Source organism: Olea europaea, chromosome 7 (genome assembly GCF_002742605.1).
Source record: "Olea europaea var. sylvestris chromosome 7, O_europaea_v1, whole genome shotgun sequence".
NCBI classification, from domain to species: Eukaryota; Viridiplantae; Streptophyta; class Magnoliopsida; order Lamiales; family Oleaceae; genus Olea; species Olea europaea.
In genome coordinates, this window is record NC_036243.1 from 11,877,587 (window position 1) to 11,903,988 (window position 26,402).

The 26,402-nt window shown below is 30.5% G+C and overlaps 2 pseudogenes; both read right to left on the reverse strand.

Moving 5' to 3' along the window:
• Positions 1–5,604, reverse strand: part of LOC111397004 — a 10,364-nt pseudogene extending 4,760 nt beyond the window's left edge.
• Positions 5,605–12,180: 6,576 nt separating this feature from the next.
• On the reverse strand, positions 12,181–13,429 carry LOC111397897 (annotated as a pseudogene).
• Between the last annotated feature and the right edge of the window lie 12,973 nt (positions 13,430–26,402).

Sequence of the window (26,402 nt, forward strand, 5' to 3'; positions counted from 1 at the left end):
AAGAGCCACCACGATGGGTGGAATTTTTTGTGACAGTAAAGGCTGTCGCTGCTGGAGAAGATGAGTCAAGGGATTTCTGAAAAATTTCAAAACTTTTAGCCTTTGAGACGGCCATTTGTGCTGTGGAGAAACTAGAGAAATCAGTACCGAGCCCGCGGAGAAACTAGTGCACCTTGTCAGTACCATCAACTGGACAACCAATTGCATGTAGTTGATCACAAATTGCTTTGAAGGAACGGGCATACTCAACAACCTATCTATTGCCACGTTTCATTAATTGCAAGTCATCCTTAAGGCGTAGTTCTCGAACTTTAGAACGATGGCTAAATGCATTTTCTAGTGCCAGCCACACGTCTCGTGCGGTGGAGAGGCCAACTACCTCAGCCATGGCTTCTTCTGTGAGAGAGGAAAGTAACAAACTAAGGCGACGCTGATCAATAGCTTTCCATGCTAGGTATTTGTCACTTGGCGTGAGAAAAGTGGTAGTGTCAAGTTTTGGGGGCTGCACAAGTGTGCCATCAACATGTCTTAATAATTCTTGACTTTCAAAAAGAGGGAGGAGTTGGGCTTTCCAGAGAAGATAATTTGAGGAGGAAAGTTTAATGGTGATCATGTGAATTAAGGTATTGAAAGGAAGAAGGGTGGCAGAAGTTTCAAAAGCCATGAAAGGAAAAAGAAGAAGAACAGGATATGTGATATGTATGTTAAACCACTTGGCTCTGATACGATAAGAATGATTAAAATCCACCTTAATTTCAGTGGTGTATCGTATTGCATTATATAGAGCTTTATAAGATAGTATAAATGGAATACAAATCAATAATTTACAATGAAATGAAAATCGTAAATTAGCCTCCTTCAATTACGTGATTGGCATTGGCATGCTATAGGAAGATTGTGATTGAGGAGTAATATCCTCACATTTGTCATTTAACCTTTGTTTGACAACCATTTTTGCAAAACTCTTTTTTTCCTCAAACTCTTTATTTACCGTACATTTTCACAATAAAAAATTCTGCACGTAAATCTAAAATTTTTCCTACTTTTTAATCGTACATTTTTTGAAACAATCACTATTTCAAAACTCATTTTCCCAAAAAAAAAGTATTAAAAAAAAACTCTTTTTTATTGTTGTCAAACAGGGGCTTAATATTGTAAGCATATACTACAAAGTCAATCGTTGTTTTCAGTCAATCATAAAGCACTTTGGGTACATATTCGTACATAAATTTGAGAACTGAAAATTTTTGTTAGATAATTTGATTGCATATTTCGGCCTTGAAATTCAAGTTCAGCATAAGAAATATGCGGTTAATGAGTGAAAAATGACATACTCGTTAGCCAAAGGAGGAGATTTGTTTGGTCCTGTAGCTGCATTGACATTCCTAAGAAGAAGAGTATCTGGTAAGAGGCCGTGCATCCTATAAACACTCACAAATTCCTCAGTCAACGAATATGGGATGCCATGATTGTTAGGCTTCTTTAATCCCACAAGACCGCTCAATATGGCTCCTCCAACATGTCCAAATGTATCTTTAAACTTCTTCCCTAGCAATCCATACCTTCATAAAACAAAAGCCACAAAATTAAATATGATCTATCATAATTTTAGATTCCAAAAACTGTAATTTATATTTGAAACGTTGCAAGAACTAGTTAAACATGAAACACCCAGGAGTAGACCCAAGATTATATTTCAGGGGGGCGGGATAGAAAGTTGGCCAAAACAAATTGTGAAAGAAACCAAAAAAAAAAAAAAAAAAAAAAAAAAATCTGAAAACTTAAATTTACAAAAGGCCCATATTAAAGTTTTTGAAAATTCAATGGGATCAACTGCACCTACTGGGCCCTTAATGGGTAGGCCCCTGGACACAGCCCTTAACTCCCATGTCAATTGCCATGCTACATATAAACATAGAACCGACATTTAGTGTAGAAGTAGATTTGAGAAATTTTGCCCCGATTTATAACCTTACATGTGTGACAGAACAAGTTTAGTATTCCTCCTTGTGATCATTTTGTGTAACTAATCTAAATCATTTTGTTTGTCTTATGACCAATGCTACATGTACCAATATTAATGGATTTTCCAGATGGCAACATTTCATTAGAGTTCGAACAAAAATTAAAGTTAAAATAGCCAATAAGTGTTGTCATCTCAGCACCCGTAGACTGCCCTGTACAATTCATTTGTTTGCACAGCTTTATTCTTGTATAATTTCATAGATACTAAGAAGTTGATTTACCAATTTCCACGCATTCCAGCACGTAACATGTCAGTCTTTAGAAGCTCAACCGTCCAATCAATTGTGTGAACTTTTGCAATCACAGCTGAAGTCACCAGCCTTGAATGGAGATACAGTTCCTCGTCCTTCAAATCAGGGTATTCCTTCTACAACCCATAAGTGAGAAAGTTCAGTACGTATAAATAATAATCTGCTGAGAATAAGCAAATATTTGGGTCGATATATTTATGATGTGAATGGGTAAATTTTCGAACACCTTCTAGCCATCGCAGACTGCATTGTGTTCCTCGACAAACAGGGCTTGGAATGTGGAGAGACCAGCCCATATATTACGAACATCACCAGAAATAACTTGGCCATCTTCATGAGGAAGAAGGCCATTATTTGAAATCTTGAGCTTTCCATCCTTGAAAGTCCTTACTTTCTGTAAAGTTTCTGCATTGCTACCATATATAGCACCCCCATCCCTTCATATATTTATTTATTATGTGGAAGTGAGAATCAAATAAAAATAAATATTTAGAAAATCAAAATTGATCATGTGATTTGTGAATCGGATATGTGGTGAAAATTTTACTAGACATGGAGATTATTCTAATGAAGCTAAACCCCTTGACATTCATTTCTTGAAACTCATTTTTCCTAAATTATTTTTAACTACATTTTTTATTGGACTCACAATTTTTATCAATTTTTTATCCATGGATGTCACAAACTTTTGTTGAAATCTACTAAAAATCTATTTTTTATCCAAACCAAACAGGTGTTCAATAACTTTTTTTCAAGTAGTGATATAGGTTGTCATGGGCGTTCAAGACTAGGGACCGACGGAGATGTCCATTTATAATTTTATAGGTAAACTTATGTATCAATCTAGTTCCCAAAATAAATAAATAAATGAATTATTACCCCCTGACTCCGTCCTTGCAAGTGACCCAGGGACAGAGCAGCGGAGCCAGAGGGGATTAAAAATAAATAAATAAATAAATAAAAGCTATACTAGACTAATACTTAAAAAAAAATCCATTAAAACAAATTATATTTACCTCAAATTTTCATTTTTAAACTTTTTAATATTTAATTGGGCCTTGGGTAGCTCTGGGCTAAGCTAAAAGTTGTCCCCACTCCATTTGTCCTTGACGTGACATAACCATATGCTTAGACTAGAGAATTTATGACCTTCCAAAATAGAAAATCTTACCACCAAGCTGTTCGGCGGTTCAAATAGCCGGTGCCGATACCATAATAGCCATGCTCGGTCGAGACCTCCTTCGACTTGTAGAATTTGAATGATTTGAGAGGACATTGACTGGCCACCTCTTTGGGAGCAACCAGTTCAACCTACAAGTATTTAGTCATTAAACATCAACAAGAACAAATGAAATGAATCAAGATTTGTTTGAGATTAAATAATGATTTTGCATATTTCCTGTTGATCAGTGTTCTCTAAATGATCAATCCAGTCATGAATCATAAATTGTATCCAAGAAGCCGCAATTACATTGAATTGCTTTCCTGTATCAATGTATTTTCTACGTGCCAGCAGCTTTGTAGACACAACTATGGGGTCTGGTTTCATTAGCTGCAACAAAACAAAATTATTTGTGGTCGGTCAATTCTTTCCAAAATTAAGGTATCAAAACCATTCACGGTGCCTTTTTTGTTTCCAGTCTTCATGGCAAGGCATAGAGTCAAATACTTGATTAATTTGATAACATTGAATCAATTCAAAATATAAATATTTTTTTCTAAAACTACTCAATCCTTATGGGAAGGCATAGAGACGAATTATTGGTTAATTTGAAAGCATTAGATTGATTATTTGATTCGATATATATAAACAGGTCAACAAAAAATGAAGTAAAATAACCAATTGATTAATATTAATTTAAAGAAATCTATTTAACATTAATTGAATATTAAAATTAACATATAACAATCAAATCAATATTATAATTCGACACGCCACTCACTTATGCAGTCAGTCACAGAAAAAATCAGTTAATAATAACAGGTTCATCCTAAGTTCTCAAATTAATCTGCCTCAAATTTTTCAGTTTTTATAATTTTTAATTGACATAAGATATTAAATTTTTTTCTATTTTTCGATTTTAAAAGTTTCTAGAGTTTCTTCAAATTCTCGGTATTTTATTAAAATAATAAATCAAGAATTCGTATAAGTTTTTACCATTTCTTTAATTTTCCCAAAATAATTTTGAGTTTAAAAACATCGAAACTATTTACGTTATTAATTCCTTGTATAGTAATGAAACTTAACGTATCAATATTTGTTTTCGTTAAATGAACTAAAATTAACATAAAAGAGCACCTTCTTTTTTTGATCAACAGGAAGGACATTCCGGCCAAAGAACGAATCCTCACTGCCTGCACCTTCATTGAAGGGATCATTGAACATTCCATCAGCTGTTCTGAAAGGAAAATCAGCTGGATTATATCGTACGCCGACTGGTGATTTTCCAACGTTTAACAAGTTGTACTCTTGGTGAAGATGCCGACGCAGGGCCAGGTATATCAGACCTAAGAGCACAGGTAACCTGTGCCATATAGCTAACTTGTCGATGAAGTGAATAATCTGCATGCAGAATATGTATGAAAAAGATTATAATTTTGTGCAATTTTTTTAGCTGGAGGTCAGGCCGAGCCATCTATATTTTTTCTCGTCATTAATAGAACATATCACCTTAAGTATTGTTGCTATTAATCGTGAAGCAAGCATAGACAACAAATTTAGCATAGTTTTGAAATTTTGAAATCATAAGATGAGAAAAAGGAAGACCAAATTATGAAATTCTAGTGGCCAGCGGCGGATACGGATATTCAAGTGATTACATGTGAATCCTGGTAGGAATGGGTGGCCGCTAGACGGTCGCCCAATATAGGGAAAAAAATTTGGACTAAGCCAGCATGGGCAACTGCAACGGCTCGTCGGATGCTGACTACGTCCTTGGCTCTAAATACCAGACAATTAGCAAAGACCAAAATCTTAAGTTTTGTTGCTCTTACTTTCGAGACGAGCAAATTTTAAATGTAATACTAAATATTTGAGTAAAAACAACGACCATCCCAAGTCATGTTTTTAATTTTAAGACAACCACAGACAAGCAAGTCTTTAAAACTTGTATAATTTAAAAGACACCAAATCATGTTTTAGTACTCTTTAGGCGAGCAAAAACAAACAAGTTCAGCAAACTTACGAGAAAGATAAATCTATCCATAAGGGTCATTCTTGCTACAACTTCATGAAAATCTTTATGGATAAAACTGTGGAAAGGTTTAAGGAGAATGGATTTGATGAGTTCCATGATCAAAAAAATGTATGTTTACTAAATGAGGAGTTGTTGAATCCAAAACCCTTCACGCCCACTTATATATACACCAAATTTCATAAAAAAAATCGTTTCGTTTTGGTGGAATAGTTAGTCTGCAGCTTCGATCAAAGAACTTGCACTGGACCACAAGTGGGGAAAATAAACCTAGCTGCTTAGTACATATTGAGATAAACTTAAAAAAAGTACTTAAAATTGGTGAAAATAATTATGATGAAATACTTTTTCGAAAAATTTTACTGAAAAATATGTTAAAAATATGGACGACAAAAAATTTGCTTTCTACAGTTGGAATGGCGGATTTATAAATCTAGTTGTAGCTCTAAACTTGCTCCTCTCTAAAAGAATTAGTTACTGACTGAATTAATGCTCATTGTTTCAAGGTAATTAGGAAGATTTACTTCAATTTCAAACTCAACAATTAGATAAAATGTGGAGTTATACTTTTATGATTGTTGCGGTCATTTTATTTAATGTGTTTAATATGAGGCTTATTTTGATTCACATAGATATAGAGTGAGTTGCCTTGATTAGGCAGGATTGAGATATAATGAGTTGACTTGTAAAAAAAAAAATTAATTTGAACTCAAGAGAAATAAATTAATTTAATTAGTAAATTTGATCTAATACGACTTTTGAATTGAACTTGAGAGAGCGAGATTAGGGGATATAACTACAGTGACTTCATAACACTTTTTCCTATATATGTTAAAACCCTAATTGTTTAAAACCCTACTTGATACTTGTGCACTTTTTAATAATTTTGTTAGGCTTATAATATTTGAGATAATAATTAAAATTACTTTTAATCGTTTTTACACAAATAGAAGTTAGGTATTGTTAAATATATAGTTAGTCATTGTAGAAAATACAATACGAACTCTTAATTTCATTTACTATTTGTTAATTGACATCATACGTTTATAATAAAAATCACGTTATACTCTACTACAATACTTAAATTGTGGCACGTGTCAGTTTATTATGTGAAATGGGAATAAGGTAACCCACTTATTAGCATCGCACGCTATGATAGAAAGGTTTTTATTTTCATGGACAAGTTGTATTCCTGAATTTCTTTCTTTGAAGATTTTGCCGGTTTGATTGATGAATGAAGTTATATTTTGTTGTCCGAAAAATTATAATTTGTTGATAACATTATTCATATTATTGTAAAATAATGAGATAATTATTTAATATTATTTAATATTATCATGTTACAAAGATAAGTTATATCAATCTAGAAAATTTATTTAATTTCAATTGTAACTCTTATTTTAAACCTTATAAATATGGAATCTTGATTCTTAATAATATGCATAGAAGTATTTCTCCATATTTTTTTCTCCATTTTTATAATATGTTTTCAGCATGATTTCTCTCCAAAACATAATAATATTTCTCTGCACACGGATTTCTTTCCATTCATCTGCACGAATTTTTTTCATGCATCTCCATAATTCTGTCTCCCTCTTAAGTCTTATCCATATGTTCTCTCTACAAGAAAGTGACCACATATGATTTACAGCCGTCAAATCACTCATATTCACTTGACATCCACTTCTCCCCTCTCTCTACATATTCATACAACCATAGATATACGTATACACTTTCTTGTGCATAGGACAGGTGTGAGGTAATCTTAACCTTACTGACAGTCGCAGTGTGAGGGTTCGATTCCTGATATATGGAATTGAACTCTTTATGGGCACGAGTGTACGGGCAAACTCTTGTTTCCTGACCTACTGGGGCACACCCCACAATTTACCTCCCTCACGATGCTCCAGGGGCGGGACGGTGGGAGCTCTCAAAGTTGGGGTTCAACATTTTTATTTTTTATTTATTTTTTATTAACACAGTCAACAATTGGAAAGGGGAATTTTTGAATGTGATTGAGATCTGTTACTGTAAATTGAGGGCAGTGGGATCTAGTGAATTTGCATTTTTTAATAATTACTATGGGTTACAGGTTTTTGATGCGTAGATGTCTTCTATTTTCAATTTTAATGTGGGAAATGTTTATTTAAAAGTTTTACTTAGTCAGGACCGAAAATTTTTTGAGAGACTGGAAAGTAGATATTACACGAGTTCAAAGCATTTGAATGAAAAAGATTTGAGAGTAATCTTGAAATATAGGTAAGAGTTGTATAAAAATGTGAATAATGGACAAATGAAAAGAAGTATAATCATTATATATTTTCTTTCTTCTAGTTTATTGTTCGGCAGTTATAATTTAATTAATTTTAAACTTTCTATTATAAAATATTGTTGCTTCTGAAGTAGCACAATATTATTTATCAATATTTTAGTAAGATTTTACTTGATCTCGAAGAGCATAATAAAATGCGATCTAACATTAATTATACTTTTACGTTAGAAGAGTAAATCCTGAGCTCTAAGTAAATAAAGTTATACAATTTTATTTACTTTTTCAAAGAACATCTATAAGAAATAGATGAGATGTATCTGCAACTACTTCCTCATAAATTCTAATGAATAGATACGACAGAACATGCAACTTAAGTTACAACACACGATATAGCACGTATATTCAAAAAACACTCAACTCTTGCAAACTTCACAGCAAGAATTCTTCTAATAAAAATAAGTTCTTCTTTACTTCCTTTTGCTTTATAATTCTCTTTTACTTCATTTAATTTTCAAGAAAATTTTGAAAGAGGAAACACCTAGTAAGCAATTATTTTCCTCAATGTATAATAATTTTTGTTTTAAAACATGTTTTTCAAAATCTTCAATGCTTAATATTTTTGACGTTCTTAGCTTTTTCTATTATGGATTCCGTGGCCTAAGGATGTAGTAGCAATCCTCTAAGCTAAGTAGGCTATGTTGTTTCCCAAGCGAGGAAGGTTGTTTAAGCCTTTTTTTACATGATGAAAATTCTTTTTTGGCTACAGACTTGAGCCTTTTTATAGGTCAAGAAAAAAGCTAAAAGAGAGTTAAAAAATATTGAGAGAAAAAACTTGTAAAGAAATTAATTTGTCGAACGATATAGTTCTCTGGAAAAGACCATTATGAATACACTGTTTTAGAAATTTTTATTAAATTTATCGAATTAGATAAATACAGGGGCGGACCCACAGTGAGTCCTGGTGGGTCAAATGACCCACCAAGTTTGAATTTTTTTTTTTTTTAATATGTGTTCATTAGAAAATAGAGTCCCATCCCAATGTAAACTGCAATTGAAATTTGAAAAGGAAGACCAACCGTTCCATCCGTAATGTCCGTCTCACTTGAACCTTTTCCTAATCCTCTCTTGACTTGAGTATTGCCAGCAACTCAAGACTCAAAGTCATCCACCATTCGCTGTCGATTCAACCATCCTGGTCCCGTCGTTGACAGTTGCCTCCTCCGTCAGTCGTCATAGCCATCCACTTCTTAAAGACCCAAGGATAGTAAAGCCTTACAGAGTCTACAGACTACAAACAGTCGTGTCTCTGTAAATTATATTGTTTTGATTTTACTTATGACAACAGTCACAAGACTTACAACACTCCACATAATTATATTAGAATTCAATCAATTTAACGAAAAATAGTAACATTTTTCGTTAATGAAAAAGTATGAAAAGTCGTCTGAGTACTAAATAGTTGTCTTCTATGATTTGGTTGTTGTTCTAGAAGCGACCCCTACTCCGGTACTCCAACCCCTAGAATAGGTGATTTATGAATGGCTAAAGATTTTAAACTAAATTATTATTTTATGCACTTTAATGTGAGCCTAAGTTGCAATTGAAAGTCTAAGTGAAATTATTTGAAATTTTATTGCACTTGGAAGTGAATTAGGACTACAAGTTTGTGACACTAGCGATGTTTATTCCCGTTGCTATTGCTACAGTCGAGAGAATATTTTCTACGATGTCGTAGAGAACCATTGTAATAATCAAATATCTCAATTTTTTCGTCACTTTTTAGGAAGTTTAAGTGTGCCCCACTAACAAAAAAAGTCTATGTCCCCCACTAGATAAACTGCCACCAGATAAATATACTTGCTCTACACTGCTTATTGTTCAATAGAAAGTTTTTATGAGTTTACAAATATTTGTTTAGAAAAACAAAAGATTGGTAGATTAATCTTTTTAGGTAGACACATATTATCCATAATAGATAGAAATAGAGGTGATTCCTCTTTACATATCAAGTGGCAAATTACTGAGCATTCTATCTCTTAGTGTCAAAATTTCTTCATAAAAGATGTTGAGGATTGTAGGAGAAGAAAAAGATAAAAAGACCGAAAGGCAAAAATATTAATTACAAAGAGTTTTTTTCAAACTATAAATTCAATTAAAGACTTTTTTCCAATCAAATATTAATTACAAAGACTTCTTCAAACTATCAATTCATGTAAAGAAATTTTTAAACCAAATAATAAATGCTATCAACCTCTAAAATTAAACTATACCGTCAGTTCCAATTCCGTCAATTGCAATTTTTATTAACCGGACTGGTATTAGAGCTTGATCGTGTATTTCATGAAAAGAGTAGATTATTTAAATTTATATCTTCGAGAAAATCTAAAAAAAAAAAAAAAATTGTTTAGACACAGCCTATTTAATTTGTATCTTTGATAAAAATTTTAAAGATATTTTACATTATGAAGATAGACAATTAAAGAGTATTGTAAATTTAATATTAAATCTAGGGGAAAGCTTATAAAGAAATATCTCAACAAGCAATAAAAATTTAGAATTTGTATTACAAAATATAATTTTAAAAAGCATAAGGACTTTAGAAAATAATTTAGAATATATTAAAAATCAGAAGTGAAATATTAAAAAAGAAGGTTTGCAACACAAGTGAAATAGATAAAAAAAAATTCCTTAAGAAAAATCTCTAAAACAGATTGAAAAATTACAAGAAAAATTATAATAATTTACTAAAAAAATTAGGTCAGACAAGTTAGAAAGTAGAATATTAATTAGAAAAAGAAAAATCAATAGATACTCCTAAACAAGTCTTAGTCATTTAATAAATAAGTTAAACAATTTAGATTTAGAAAAACTAAAGAATCCAGTTGCTAGGTATAAGAAGACCAAGTGGATTTATATGTAATGGATAAAGGAAAATAAATTGTAGCTGGTAGTAGAATATTAGGCAATCCTTTTATAAGATCATTATGTATAAAAATGGAATGAGAAACAATATTAGAATCTCACGAGGATGAAGAGTTATGCTTTTCATAATAATAGATATAGAGTATGTTTGCTATACTCTTTTTAAAATTAGATGTAACCACACTTGGTGAATGGTTTTAGTTTGTGTTTTAATCAAATATTTTAGATTCAATATTTTATTGATTGATACTATATATCTTAATTAATTTATTGTCCTTTTTTATCTTTATATTATTTTGATTAAGGTTTAAAAAAATTACTATAATATAAATAACAAATAAAATATTTAAAAATAATTTATTTTCTCCCTATAAATTATTTTGTAACAGCTTGCAAATATGCTTTTTCCACGAATTTGTAGATAAAAACTAGGTTTAGCCCACAAAATAATCTATATCATGTTACCATAATTTTTAAATTGTTGGGAAAAAAGTATATATTTTAGCCTATAATATTATTTCCACACAAAAATTAATTGAAGGCAAAAACATGAGACAACCCACGACATAGTTTGTAGGGAAAAATGAAATCGTTTCGTGGGTGAAATAAACTTTAGTAGACGAATAATTTTCTTGGGAAAAAACTTACATGACGTAGTGTATTAGTCTCCAGATTGCTCGTCGAAAAAAAATTTTAGCTTACAAATTTCAAAAATTTGCTGTCTTTTACATATCTCGTAGCCTCAATGTTTGCTCACAAATTTGTCTACAAAATTTTTTTGCCTGCGAATATTTTTTCGCAAATAAGAACATTTCCCTACAAGTATATTTTAGAAAGAAAATACAAAAAATTCTTGTAGTGTCTTTAGAATTGAACCATGCCATGTCAAGCCCTAGAAAATTGTCTAATAGATATTCATATCTCAAAAAAAAAAAAGATAGACAAACTTTTTTTCATTGTTAATTATTTAATAAGTTTTAACTTTACTTCAAATGTTTACCAACAAATTGTTTATGTTCGTGTTTATTTTACCTTTTATAAAGTTTTCAAAGGAATTATTCGTTGGAAGATCCGCTGATAAATTATTTCATTTATTATTTAATTTTTTACCAACGGATTAGCAATGTAATTGGACCAACGGAAGTCTTTCGTTGAAAATTCCGTCATTAATCAAATACTTATTTTTCAAAATAATAAAATAATAATTTAATGCTAATTTGATGTTAATGCGTTGGCAATAGTAACGGAAGTCATTCATCACAATAATTTTGTCTCCGTTGCCTACCCTTCTAGTAGTGAAAGAAGTAGTGTCCTTCCTTTGTTTTTATGTCAACATTGAGCTTTTATAGGTTAGCATTCGGTGCCTTCCATAGAATCTTCTCAGTGGACTGTAACATTCAAGTCAGTCTCATCCTTAAAATCGCTTATAGTTACATTTAATCCCGATGATGAAGAAACAAGTTTCGCTGAAGCCAATTTATACATCAAACGAAGACAAGTTTTTAACACCGGGAAGCCAATTACCAAATAAAGTTCATATATGCTCAAATCAACTGTTTTATTTGTATAGTACATTCTTTCACAAATCAACTGTAATCACATTATTCATTTTATAAAATCCATAACTCGAAGCAAAAACAAAAATCAAATTAAGACATTTTTATTGCTTAAAGCAAAAGTTGTTCCACTTGATAATTCAGTGAGGAACTCGAAGATAGAGGGGAATGGGATTGTATGGTTCTGGTGCAGAATCCCATACTGAAAATGCACTGCTTGAGTTCATCCATTTCTTCGTCATCTCAGGGTAATGTCGATCTAACACGTCTTTCAGGATTTCAGTTGTGTTTACCCATTCCACCCATTTCTTTGTGTACATCTCTTCATTAAAATCACTCGTGAAAAATCTATCCGCCTCTAATCTCCTGCATTTAATTCTCTGTTTAATATATACATGTAAGATACAAACCACAACAAACACCATTGACATACGTATAAATTTTAGTTTTATCACTAATTTAATGAGCAATCCACTTATGTTAAAATACCAGTTCAGGTGACACTAACGTGGCATTAAATAAGAGGTATAATTAAATAGATAACTTAATTCTACCTTTCATTGAACGTATCACTTATTACCATCTAAACTGATGTTGTAGCACCAATTATGTTAGATAGCAAATAATAGAAGGAAATAAATTATACCTTGATGCCATGAGGAGGAAAATTATAAAGGCCGTCTCGCTAATAGCAAATCCTCTTATCTTTTTTTTCGGCCATGAGACCAACGAGAAGGTCAAGCTCCTCCACATCGTCACCGTGGAACTCTCAAAGGGTTTGGACAGCTTCATTATCATCTGTAAGATCATCCCATTTGGAAATGGGAATCAATAGTAGGGACCTCCTGAAATCATTGTATCTGGCAACACTTCTTTCTCTGTCCCTGTAAACTGCAGCCAATTATTTGCATTAGCTTCACCTAGACCTCATTAATTGTTAACCTGACTTCCAAAGATCAAGATTCATTAAGTAATAAATATTTATGCATTGCAGATATTTATGTTATACATTCTTTCGAGAGCTGGTAAGTCGACAGGGTCGTGCCGATCTCTACCATCTACATCTTGGGGAATGACATCCCTAAACCAGTTGGGATAATTCCAAAGCTCAAGGGCACCACATGCTTGGTGTCCCATTGACACCATTTGCCCGGTGAAGCCAATATTTTGCAAGGCCTCTTCTCCTTTCTTACCAATCAGCTCACGCATATCCACTCTATAATTTTTTTCAAGTATTAGATAACTTATAGATGCAGCTAGGATCAAGGTTTTGCACATTGAAAGATAGGTGGATAATTAATTAAACAATGCAAACTCTACACATGCATGACCATCATTAAATTACAGATGAATGAACTTCCTCACCGAAAGGAGTGTGTTTCTCAAAAACAATTGAACTGTTTTTGTCAAGAACCTAAGTCTGACTTGCATATAGTGATCTGTTGTGTTCATGAGCTTCTTGATCATATTGTGCAATTTCTTTAGCATAATTGTTACCTTTGTTTCAATTGAGTAACACTGATACAATTCCAGTTTACATTCTGTATATTTCTGCTTTAATTTCTGAATATTGAAAAATTTCTTCTGCTTGATAGTTTTATACCATGTCCTTGAGTTCAGGCCACCCTTTTACAGAACCTATAATAGGTTCAAAGGTCGAATTATCGCAATTCGATAGAAAAGGGGCCTACTCAATTTGGATGCAAAAAATGAGGGTCATTCTAGTCCAGCAAAAGGTTGCTAAAGCCCTTGATGATCCTGCAACATTTTCTGTAGAACTTAAAGCTAAACCAACTAAAATTGAAGAGATGAATGAAATTGCATATAGCTCAATAATTTTGCACTTATCTGATAACATTGTTAGACAAATGGATGAATCTAAAACTGCTAGAGATTTATTGATAACATGTTTCTGACTAAAACTTTGCCAAATAAAATTTACATTTGAAAAAGTTATTTAGTTTCAGAGTGGATCAAGGAAAGGACTTAGAAACGAACCTAAGTGACTTTAGTATTATTGTTAAGAGTTTAGCTCACAATGATGAGAAGTTTGATGATGAAGATCTTGCTGTGAGTTTACTTAACTCTTTACCTGAATCACATAAAAATGTCAGAAATGCTATAAAGTATTCTAGGGATAAATTGACACAAACTATAGTGATAGATGCCTTGAGAGCTAGAGAGTTAGAAGTAAGGAAAGAACCTAGGTCTAGCGCTAGAGAGGAGAGCATGTTTGTTAGGGAAGACCAGAGAAAAGAGAAAATGGGCTTCAACATAAAAAGTTGAGAGGAAAATCAAAATGAAGATTAAAATCAAGAGACAAGGGTAATAAAAAGTGTTACCACTGTGGAAAATTAGGACATTTTAAGAGGGATTGTTTTTACTAGAAGAAAAAACAAAAAGATCAGAACAATGGGGAGTTAAATAATGCCACTAGTCGACCTGAACTTGATAGCCTACATGTGATGACAGTAACCAGTGATGAAATTAATAAAGATTTGATATTTGATTCTGGTTTTACCTTTCATATAAGTCCCATAAAATCTTAGTTTTATAATTACAAAGATATAGAACCTAGGAAAGTTTATATGGGGGATAATAATTCTCATGCTGTTGTTGGGATTGGTGACATTGCCATCAAAATGCATGATGGCATTGTAAGACCACTCAAGGATGTCACATATGTTCTCAATCTTAAAAGAAACCTAATATCTTTAGAGGTTTTTGAAGATGAGGGATATGTGTTTAAATCTAACAACAAAGTCCCGAAAATAATTAAGGGATTATTAATTGTCATGAAAGGACCAAAAAGGAATGGATTGTACTATCTTGAAGGTAATACAATACATGTGCCTGATTTCAGTCTGTTCAACTTTACAGCAAATAAATTAGAGTTATGGCACAATAGGTTGGGTCACGTTGGCAATAAAGTTTTAAAGTTCCTAAGTAACCAAAAATTACTTGGAAATGATGAAACTGAACCTGTAAATATCTGTGAAACCTATTTTCTAGGAAAGTCACATAGGGTAAGCTTTGAAGTAAGTTCTCATAGTACCAATAGGCTATTGGACTATGTTCATGCAGACTTGTGGGGACTTGAAAAACATCCCATTTTTGGGAGTAACAAGTATTTTTTGTCACTTGTGGATGATTATTCCAGGAAAGTTCGGGTTTATCCTTTAAAGGAGAAATCTGAAACATTCCAGAGGTTTAGAACTTGGCTGAAGATAGTTGAGAACCACTTAGATAAGAAACTGAAAACTTTGAGGACTGATAATGGTCTTGAGTTTTGTAACTTTGAGTTTGTCAACTATTGTAAGCAAAAGGGAATAATGAGACATAGGACTGCAGAGAGGATGAATAGAACACTGATGAATAAGGTCAGGTGTATGCTCATTAGTTCAAGTTTGGCCAAAGGTTTCCGGGCAGAAGCAGTTAGTAATACTGCATACTTAATCAATGGTCTCCATCAAGTTCTGTGGACTTCAAATCCCCACAAGAACTATGGACGGGGAAACCTCCAAACTTGACACACTTAAGAGTATTTGGTTGTGCTGCTTATTCGCACCAGTTAGAGAGAAAATTAGAACCTAGAGTAGTTAAATGTGTTATGTTAGGGTATCTTGAAGGGGCAAAAGGCTACATGTTGTGGGTTTTGGGTAAACCTGGCATAAAAATTATAAATAGTAGAGATGTGGTCTTCAATGAAAGTGAAATGCCATGCCTAAAACAAAAAACTAATGAAGTAATCGAATTTGGACATGATAAAGGTGTTCATAGTGAGGTGAAGTTGACTAAATTCAACCTATCTCATATTGAAGAAAGTGAAAGAGAAAACACCTTGGTAGAACAACAGGAACATGTACCCGAACCTGAAATAGTTGAGGTGATTGAACCTCGAGGTGGTATAGATGTTGAAGAACCTAACATTTCAACTAATGATACCTGTATCCAAGATTACCAATTGACCAAGGATAGGGAGAGAAGGGAAAGAAAACCTAACCCAAGATATGATCCCAAAACCTGACTAATTTTGCCTTAGTGTCTGGTGAGGCTATTGAATGTTCTGAACCAGCTTCTTTTGAAGAAGCTATGAATGGCCCAAAATCTTAAAATTGGAAAAAAGCCATGGAATAGGAAATGAAATCCTTGATGGAAAATAAAACGTGGAAGTTGGTTAATAAACCCAAAGATCATAAGATAGTGCGATGTAAATGGATTTACAAATTCAAAGAAGGTACTAATCCTAATGACCCTCCTAGATATAAGGCTAAATTGGTTGCTAAGGGATTTACACAAAATGAGGGAATAGATTACAATGAAATATTTTCTCATGTGATCAAATATAAAACCATTAGGCTGATTTTTGCATTGATTGTTCAGTTCAACTGGGAACTAGAACACTTGATCTTAAAACAGTATTCATACACGGGGAATTGGAGGAGGATATTTACATGTGTCAACTTTAAGGCTGTAAGGTGAAGGAAAAAGTCGAAGGGCAAAACAAACAGTGTGTGCAAGTTAGAAAGATTACTGTATGGATTCAAACAAAGTCCCAGACAGTGGTACAAAAAATTTGACTTATATGTACTCAAGATAGGCTTTAAGAGAAGTTAGTATGATGCCTATTTGTACTACAATAACTCTAAGAGAAGATGTGAGGTTTATTTGCTACTGTATGTAGATGACACGCTCTTAGCAAGTTTAAGTAAATCTGAAATTATAAGAATGAAAGATCTCTTGAATTCTGAATTTGATATGAATGATTTAGTGAGTGCCAAAAAGATTTTGGGAATGGTTATAACCAGGGATAGATCTGAAAATAAATTAGTTATTTCACAAGAAGCCTACATAAATAAGGTGAAAACTAAATTTGGAATGAAAAGAACAAAATCTGTTAATGAACCTTTGGCTGCTTACATGAACCTCTCTAGTGCACACTCTCCTAAAATTGAAGAGGAATTAAAGGAAATGAAGAACATACCTTATGCTAATGCTATAGGCTCGGTTATGCTCTCTATGATAACAACCAGACCTGATTTAGCTTATGCAATTAGTTTTTTAAGCAAATTTATGTCCAATCCTGGTAAGCCCCATTGGGCTAATTTGAAATGGTTATTAAGATACATTGGTGGTACTTTAAATCTGGGCCTTGTGTATGAAAAAAGAATTGATAAACCAACTTTAAAGGGATATGTAGATGCTGATTTTGCTAGGGATAGAGATAACAGGAAATCCACTACCGCCTATTTTTTACACTTGGCAACTATTGCATAACTTGGAAATCACAATTGCAATCGATGGTAATACTGTCCAACACTGAGGCTGAATATGTTGCTATCACTGATGCTGTAAAAGAATGTCTATGGTTAAAAGGAATCTTGAATAAATTGAACTTCTTGTATGATATTCCCCCTATTTTCACAGACAATCAAAGTGTACTATACTTAGTAAGAACCCTATCTATCATGAAAGGTCAAAATATATTGAGGTCAAGTATCATTTCATTAGAGATAAAATCTCTACAGGTGAAGTTAATCTGGTTAAAGTACATACTGATAAAAATTCCTCAGGGATGGGGACAAAGGTTGTATTTGTTGGTAAGTCCAAGTCCTGTTTAACTTTGCTTCATATTGACACAGGTTAAATTCTTTTACAAGTACCGAGCAATGATGATAAACTGAATGTTCCATGTGCAATTTTAGCAACCAAAGAGCAAGTGTTATTGAGAACTAAGGTGAAGAAATGAAAGGAGTGTGCTTTTCAAAAACACTTTAAAACAAGTGTTATTTCTGACAATTGACACTTGAGGCCTTTGGATGGTGGAAGGCTGATTTGGCAACCCCCAATTTCCCTTCTTGACTTGGCGAGAGTTGTGCTTCTTTGGGCGAAATCTGGACCATTAATATAATGGACAATGGAGATCATTTTGGTCCAATTAAATCTTCTTTGACCCTTGGTTTTTGAGACACGATTCATTGAGTGGCTTCCAGAATTCCCTCCTTCTCTCTCTCTCTCTCTCTCTCTCTCTCTCTCTCCTTTGTGCGGTACAACTTCTTCTCTTCTCTATTTTTTTGGTTTGAAGATACTCAGATTATAATGTAACTTTGGGATTAACCCTGTAAAAGGCCCTTGCTACAGTAGCCTGTGGCCTGGTTGTGTCTCAGTTGGTTTTTCTAGTTGTGAATCTAAAATTTAGGGTTAAGAACAAAAGGGTTATTATATGGTTTTGGAGATCTTTATGATAGATGATCAAAATCGACTTTGTTTTTGAGAGGTTGATGTACATTTTGCTCTCTTGGAAGGTTATCTTGCAGTAGTGGAACAGGATCTATTCCCGAGGCCCCCAAATTAGGCCATTTACGGGTGAACTGGGTCAATAAACCTGTGTTTTTGCTTTTACGGTTTATGGTTTATGTTTTTTTGGGTATTTGCTTTGTGTGTTTGCTGTTATACGTTTTAGAATAACCCAACACTCACATTTTTCATTTAACCTTTGTTTAACAATCATTTTTACGGAACTCTTTTTTCCTCAAACTCTTTATTTACCATATATTCTTACAATAAAATATTTTACATGTAAACCCAAAATTTTTCCTACTTTTTAATCGCACAGTCTTCAAAAAACTCACTATTTCAAAATTCATTCCCCACGGTAAGCATATACTACAAAGTCAATCGTTGTTTTCAGTCAATCATAAAACACCTATAGTACATATTTGTAAATAAATTTGAGACCTGACAATTTTTGTTATATGCTTTATTGCATATTTCAGCTTAGAAATTCAAGTTCTGAATACGAAATATGCAGTTAATGAGTGAAAAATGACATACTCTTTAGCCAAAGGAAGAGATTTGTTTGGTCCTGGTGCTGCCTCAACATTCCTAAATCTGGATCACTCCAGCCAATAGTTTTCACTTATTTGGGTCACTCAGGATTAATCTAAAAACAGTATGGCTTCTGAAAATCAAGTTATGCTTTTATTATATGCATAAGATGAAATGAAAACAAATTAAATATTCAATAAAGAAACATAAAAATATTTACTTCATAACATAAATCATAAATCAGAAATTTATAAATTCATCTTAGAAATTTACAACTAAGGATTTCCCTTTCGAGAAGTCCCTAAAGTTATAAATAAAAACTTTTAAAGAACAAAGGAATACCTTAAATATTCACAAGAGTATTTTCGCTGTACAATATTTTTGGATTGAGAATTTTTCTGAAGGAGAGGTTTCAAATGTTTTTTAGATAGCAGAGAGTACACAGGTTGTAAACTTCTGCCTAAACCAAATGAAACTGTCTCTTTAAATAGAAAAATTCTTGGGAGAAAAAAGTCTATTCTACCCTTAATGAGAAATGCACTCACTTTACCAAGAAGCTTCTGGCAAATCAAATGTCTAACAAGTGTCTAAAATAACTTAAGTGGGAATCTTTCTTTTGAAAAAATCCCGACATCTTTTCTAATTATTTAAAAAGTCTATAGCAAAGATTCTTCAACTTTTCTTCTAGCAAACTTTGTCTTTTCCTGAATTATTAGAGATCTTATTATGTGCTGAGATTATGGCGTGCTAATGATGAAAATGACATCCCACTGTCTGAATTATTGTATCCTTCATTCTGTGGATCTTCGTCTGAAAGTCTGGAAGGACTGGCTTCATCTTTTTTCTTTTGATCTGGGCATTCTGCAATTTCTTTTTCTTCTCCATGGTTTTTTTTTAAAGTTGTCTCAAATGTTTGATTTACTGCTTCTTTAATTTGTTCTTTCAATTCTTCATCATTTTTCTTCTTCTTAATATTTTTCTTTTTTTTTGAAGAAGTTCCTTCTTCTTTTTTGGATTATTTCTGAAATTCTTCTATTTTTTCAAAAATCTTTTCTAAGGAAACATTATCTTGATTGGAGTTTTGTGCATCTTGAAAAAGTTCTTGGCTATCTTGAACAATCATTTTTCCCTTTTTTTCACTGGACTGAATTTCTTGGGTTTGTGAAAGATTTGGGTTATTTGAAAAATGTTCTGATGGACTATATTTTACTAAATAATCAAATTTTCCACTGGATTGTTCTAAAAGATCCCAAATCTCTTTACTTTTGTCAGTAACAGATTTATTAGTCTGTTGAATCTGATTATCTGATTTAGTAGAGGAATCAATAGTCCCCTGAGTCTGTTGAACTTTTGGTAAGTTCATAACCTTAAACGGATTTGATAGGTCTTTACCAACTACCGTTTGGGCTGGACTAGCTATGGACTTTTTGGGCTCCATAGTACCTTTTGGGTAATGAACTTTTAAATCCAAAATCTCTTTTTCTAGTTGGGCCACTTTCTTTTGGAGTTGGGTTCTTTCTAATGAAAGGTTCTAGTTGGCTTCATTAATAATTTTATAATTTTTTTGCATACACTCACAGTGTTGGCAAAAAATATTCTGATCTTTACTTGAAGAGAAGTCTAATGAAGGATCAGAGTAATTTTTTAAAAAATGAGATAAATAAAAATTTATTCCTAAATGTTATCTTGCTGTGTCTACAGTTTCTTGAAAATTTGTAAAACCTTTATAAGGAGGGTCTGGAAAATTTTTAATACAGTCTAAAACTTCTATCCAAAAATGGAAAATTCATGGTGTTTTACCTTTAATAACAACATAAAATTTAAATCTTTACTTGTTCTGACTAAAATATTCTGATAATGCATTCATGCATGCAAGAAAATATTTCTGATCTTTTGGATTCTTATTATATGAAATCCATAATTTATCTAAAATACATTTTTCTTCTCTAGATAAAGAAATATGAGGTAAAATTTTAAAAGAAATATTACTATTTGGAAAAACTATTAGTTCTTGGTTTTCAAACCTTAGTCTATCTTGTAACATTGGTTTGTTCTGATTAAATGGAATCTGTGGTAAAGAATTTGATGCAAATGAATTCCCTGGTGGAATTCCTGGTTTTAAAGGTCTTGGTCTGGACATCTGTGTAACAAAATCATGTTAAACAATTTTAATAATTTCTATATATTATTATTCTACTTAAAATATTTGCTACTTTATTATCACTACCTTTAATATGCTCAAATTCTATATTAATTCCTGTATTTGTAATTCTGTCTATAAAATTTAATCATATTCTCCTACTACTTTTTTTTAATCTATTTTCATTTTATTCACACAAGAGACTATGGTAACACAATCTGTTCTTATAGTTATTTCTTTCTTAACTATAATAAATAATTCAAAACTATCTAATGCATAATTTATGGCTAATAATTCTGTATCTATACTGCTTAAATTTCTTTTTTCTCTATAATTTTCACTATTATATCTACAAATTCTTTATGTACTTTTATCAGTATATTTATTAAGCTTGCATATTAATATAGCTCCCCATCCTATCATACTTCCATATGTTTCTATAATTAAATATTCTAAATCTAATGGCATGGCCAATTCTGGTAAAGTTTTGATTTTTTCTTTTATTTGTTGTACTAATTTTATATCTTCTTGATTAAAAAAATTTTGTCTTGTAGGAGAGGTCTTTGCATAAAGAGGTCCTGCAATTTTTCCTAAATCTTGTATAAATGGTCTAGCATAATTTACTAATCCTAAGAATTTTTGAATTTGTTTTAAATCTTCAAGTTTATCTAAAAATTCTAAAACTTTCTGAGTTATATGAGGTTGTAACTTAATTTTTCATTCTCCTATATTAACTCTTAAAAAATTTATAAATTCTTTAAATAAAATCATTTTCTTTTTACTAATTATTAGACCGTGTTTAATAAATTCTGAAAAAACTATTTGTAAATGTCCTCTGTGTTCTCTTCTATTTTTGCTGAATACTAAAATATCATCTATATATACTATTACAAGCTTACTATGTTTATTAAAAATATTTTTCATTTTTCTTTGAAAAATACTAGGTGCATTTTTAATTCTAAATGGCATTACAAGCCATTCAAAATGTCCTTCTGGACAAGTAAAAGCTGTATATTTAATACTTTATGGGTGCATTTTTACTTGCCAAAATCCTGATTTTAAATCAAATTTACTAAAAAATTTTACAGTCTTGTATTTTATTTATTAAAACTGTTTTGTTTGGTATATTGTAAGTATCATCTATAGTATTATCATTAAATCTTTTATAATTAATTATCATTCTACTTTTTCCCCTAACAATTTCTGAATGTTTTCTAACAATAAAGGCTGCTGATCTATGAGGACTTTCTGATTTCCTAATCACTCCTAATTCTAAAAGTTCTTTTATATGTATTTTAAAATTTTCTAAGTCTAAATTTGTGGCTTCTATATTCTTAGTTTTAATGATATATTCTGGGTTTTTAATTTTTAATTCACATAATATTTTATCTTTTTCTCAATATTTTAAAACATTTTCTCCTATTATTTCTATCTTTTCTAATCTAGATATTAAATTTTTTATTTCTTGTTCTGTTATTAACATATCATAAATTTTTTCATTATCTACTAATTCTATAATTCCAAAATCTATTTCATCATCAGAATCAAATTCTTCTAAACTATCTTATTTTTCTATTTCATCTTCTTCTAGTAATTGACATTCTCTTTTTTTTCACACTTACAATTGCTACTAGTACTTCCAACACTCTGATAGGAAATAATTTGTCTGTGTTAGTGTAAATAATGTATGTTTTTGTAAATGTAAGAAGTCTTTAGTAATTGTAATACTTCCATTGTCTTTTAATAAAAAACTTAATCCTATAATAAAATCGGTATCTTTAATATTTAAAGGTCTAACCCATACAGATTCTTTAGGTAAAGTATATTCTATACTTTTACCATAATTTGTTTCAAAACTAATTTTGCTATTTGATTATAATAATTCTGTGTAAGTATATAATTCTCCATCCATTTGTTGTGCTTCTATTGGTTTTTCTGAATGTATTATGTATTGTTTTGGTATTAATTTTTTATTAATTATACAATTACTACATCCTGAGTCTATTAATCCTAAACACTTTATTTCATATTATTCTATTCTTATGTAACATTTTACCTTAATACTTTTATGTTTTTCTGGATTACATATTACCTGAACAGATTCTTTATTTTAACTTTGTTCTTCTATTTCTATTGTTTTACCTTTATTATTATGTTCTATTATTTCTATTTTATTTATTATTAATTTTTGCATTTCTTCTAGACTTTCTATTCTTTTTCTAAGAACTTTTATTTCTGAAATTTCAATTTTCTCTCTTAAAATTTCTGTATTAATTTCTTCTTTTTCAATAAGGTTTTTTCTTCTAAGCACTTTATACATGCTTCTTTATAACATTCTAAACATTTAACTCTAAGTTTTCTTACTGGATACCAATTACATAAATAACAAGCTATATTATCTACTCCTTTATATTTTTGCCAATTATATAAACATTCTATTATTAAATTATTCATTAAATTAAATTCTTCTTCTGATTCTTCTTGTATTCTTAAATTTGAGAATTCATATATTATTTAATAATCAGATTCCTTATTTTCTTCTAAATTTTTATCCTCTATTGATATAATACTATAAATAGATTTTTTATCTGAAATATATTCATCTAATTGTATTAAATCTTCATTAGTACATTCTATTAATGTGCTCTTTTTATCATAATTATTTATTCTTTTTTGACAAGTCTTAGATAAATGCTCATTATTATTACAAACATAACAACTAAATCTATTTTTATAGGTTCTTTCTGGTTTAAATTTTCTAACATGTCTTTTTTTATCTAAATATGATTTTTTTTATTAGATTTTCTTAGAAAATATATTTTCTTAAAAGGTCTCTTATATTTTCTTTTTTTATTACTATATTTATTTTTTCTAGAGCTAGTAGCTCCATAAGTTTGTGGAGAAAAATATCTTTACAAAATTTATAATCTGTCTTCTTTAATTGTTTTTGAATTTGTAATTCTACACATTTATCTTCTAGGCCTCTTATTACATGTTATATTCTTTGTCCTATACTCCATTGTTTTTCTGGTTCTTCTTTTACTGATACTAAATTATGCCATTTGTCTGTAATTTCTAATCCTAATGGTCCTGGTAATTTATAAAATAATTTATTATCAATATCTTGATTAAATGTATTTCCTAATATTGAAGTTAAATAATGATATTCATTTAAAAAAATTTTAACATATCTTCCTTTAGTCCATTTATAATGACTAAGTTGTTCTAAATCTCTCATAGCTTTTCTTTGTATAATCATATGTCCTGAATTTGGGTCTGCACCTGTTATTAATATCTATATTTTATTAACAAAATTATATGGATTACTTCCTATATTAACTAATTGTTCAAATTCTTTTTTCTTTTCTAATTTAAATGCTTCCCACATAATTTTTACACTTTCTCCTAAAAATGTTTCTAAATATCCATACATATTTAAAGCTTCCATTTCTTGAAAATTTCTAATATAATGGTCTATTATAATATTCTTCCATACATCTATTACATTATTCCATGTTTGTGGATCATGTGCTGTAATATTTAAAATTTGAATTTGTACTTTATGGTCTGATTGAAATTCTATTTTCTTTTCTAAGGGTCTTTCACTTCCTTTTGCTATATATTTTTCTTCTGTGTTATTATATAAAGGATAAGCTCATCTTGGGGGAAGTCCTCCACCATAAATCATTGCTTCATATTTAATTGTTTTATCAAAAGGAGTATCTCCAAAAGTTCTATATGTATTTGAATCTTCCATAAGTTCTTTTGTATAACTTAAATCCGAATTTTCTGAATCATTATCTTTTTTTATAATTCCTATTCTTATACTCTGTTCTTGGTTATAATATAAATATTCCGATTCTTTTATCATTTTATTAATATACATTTGATCTTCAAGTTCTAATAATTCTTTTTTATCTAAATTCATTCCTAATTCTTTTGGATAAATTATTTTATCAAATTCTTCATCCATTAATTCTATGTGTACTTGATCTTGATATGATTCATCTTGTTCTTCTTCTAGATTAGATTCTTCTTCAAAATTATTTTGTTTTTGTACTTGATTATAATTTAAAAATATTAAACTAGTTCTTCCATGAATATCTTTATAGGTTAATGCTTCCTGTGGTGCTATAATTGTTTCTTGATTTTCTAAAAATTTCTCCATATCCCATTCTAATCCTGCTAACTGTTCTGATGAATATTCTTTGAGTTTAACCATATTAATTCCTTTACTACTCATTAAATTTACTACTTTATCTATGTAAATTTTATATTTTGTTTGGGAGTTATTTGAACATCTTCCTAAAAATCCTATACTAATTAATAAATTGTCTTCACTTTCTACCTCTTCATATCCTTTAGTTTGAATTCCTATTTTAATCTTTTCTGAAAAATCTTTAATTGTTAATAGAAAATCTGGATTACAATAAATTATTTCATTATTATTATTCATATCAACTTCTGTGCTAGCAATCATACTCTTATCTATATTATTAATTCTTTAATCATATATAGTAACTAAGATCTTACATCCTAAATTTTTTCTCATTAATCATTTTATTCCTATGACTATTAATCCTAAATGCATAAGTCTAAAATTTTTCTTTTTTAATTCTTTTTTAGAATCTTCTGATATTAAATTTAATTTTCTTACTTGATTTCTTATACACTGAACTGATATTTCTCTACTATGTCTGAAAAATTATGTTCTTGTTTCAAAAATTCCTCTGTTATATAATATTTCTGGGTTAAGAATTCTTAATCCATTAGTCTAAAATCTTAAATAATCTTGTTAAGGGTCTATGATTTCTTCTATATTTTGATTATATTGTATTGATCTATTCAAAACTCTTTCTATTATATTTCTACACTTGAAGTACTTCTTCTAGATGTGGATACTTCTTCATTATTTCTATTAATTTCATTTATTGTTCTAGATCTTCCTAAGAAAGGATTTGTACTCATCTTAGAAATTTATATTTTTTAGGTAATTTTCTAGTTACTTTCTCTTTTCCTGTTTCTTTAAAACTTAAATTTTCTAATATATTTGTTAAAACTTTTAAATCTTTTTCTACACTTGACGTAGATGTTATTTCAATTTCTTTAGATTTATAAAAATTAAAAAGAATCTTTTTATTTTTGTTAAATCTACTTTAGATGGTATTTTTTCTAATTTAACAAGTTTCTCTAAAATACTTGAATTTTGATTTT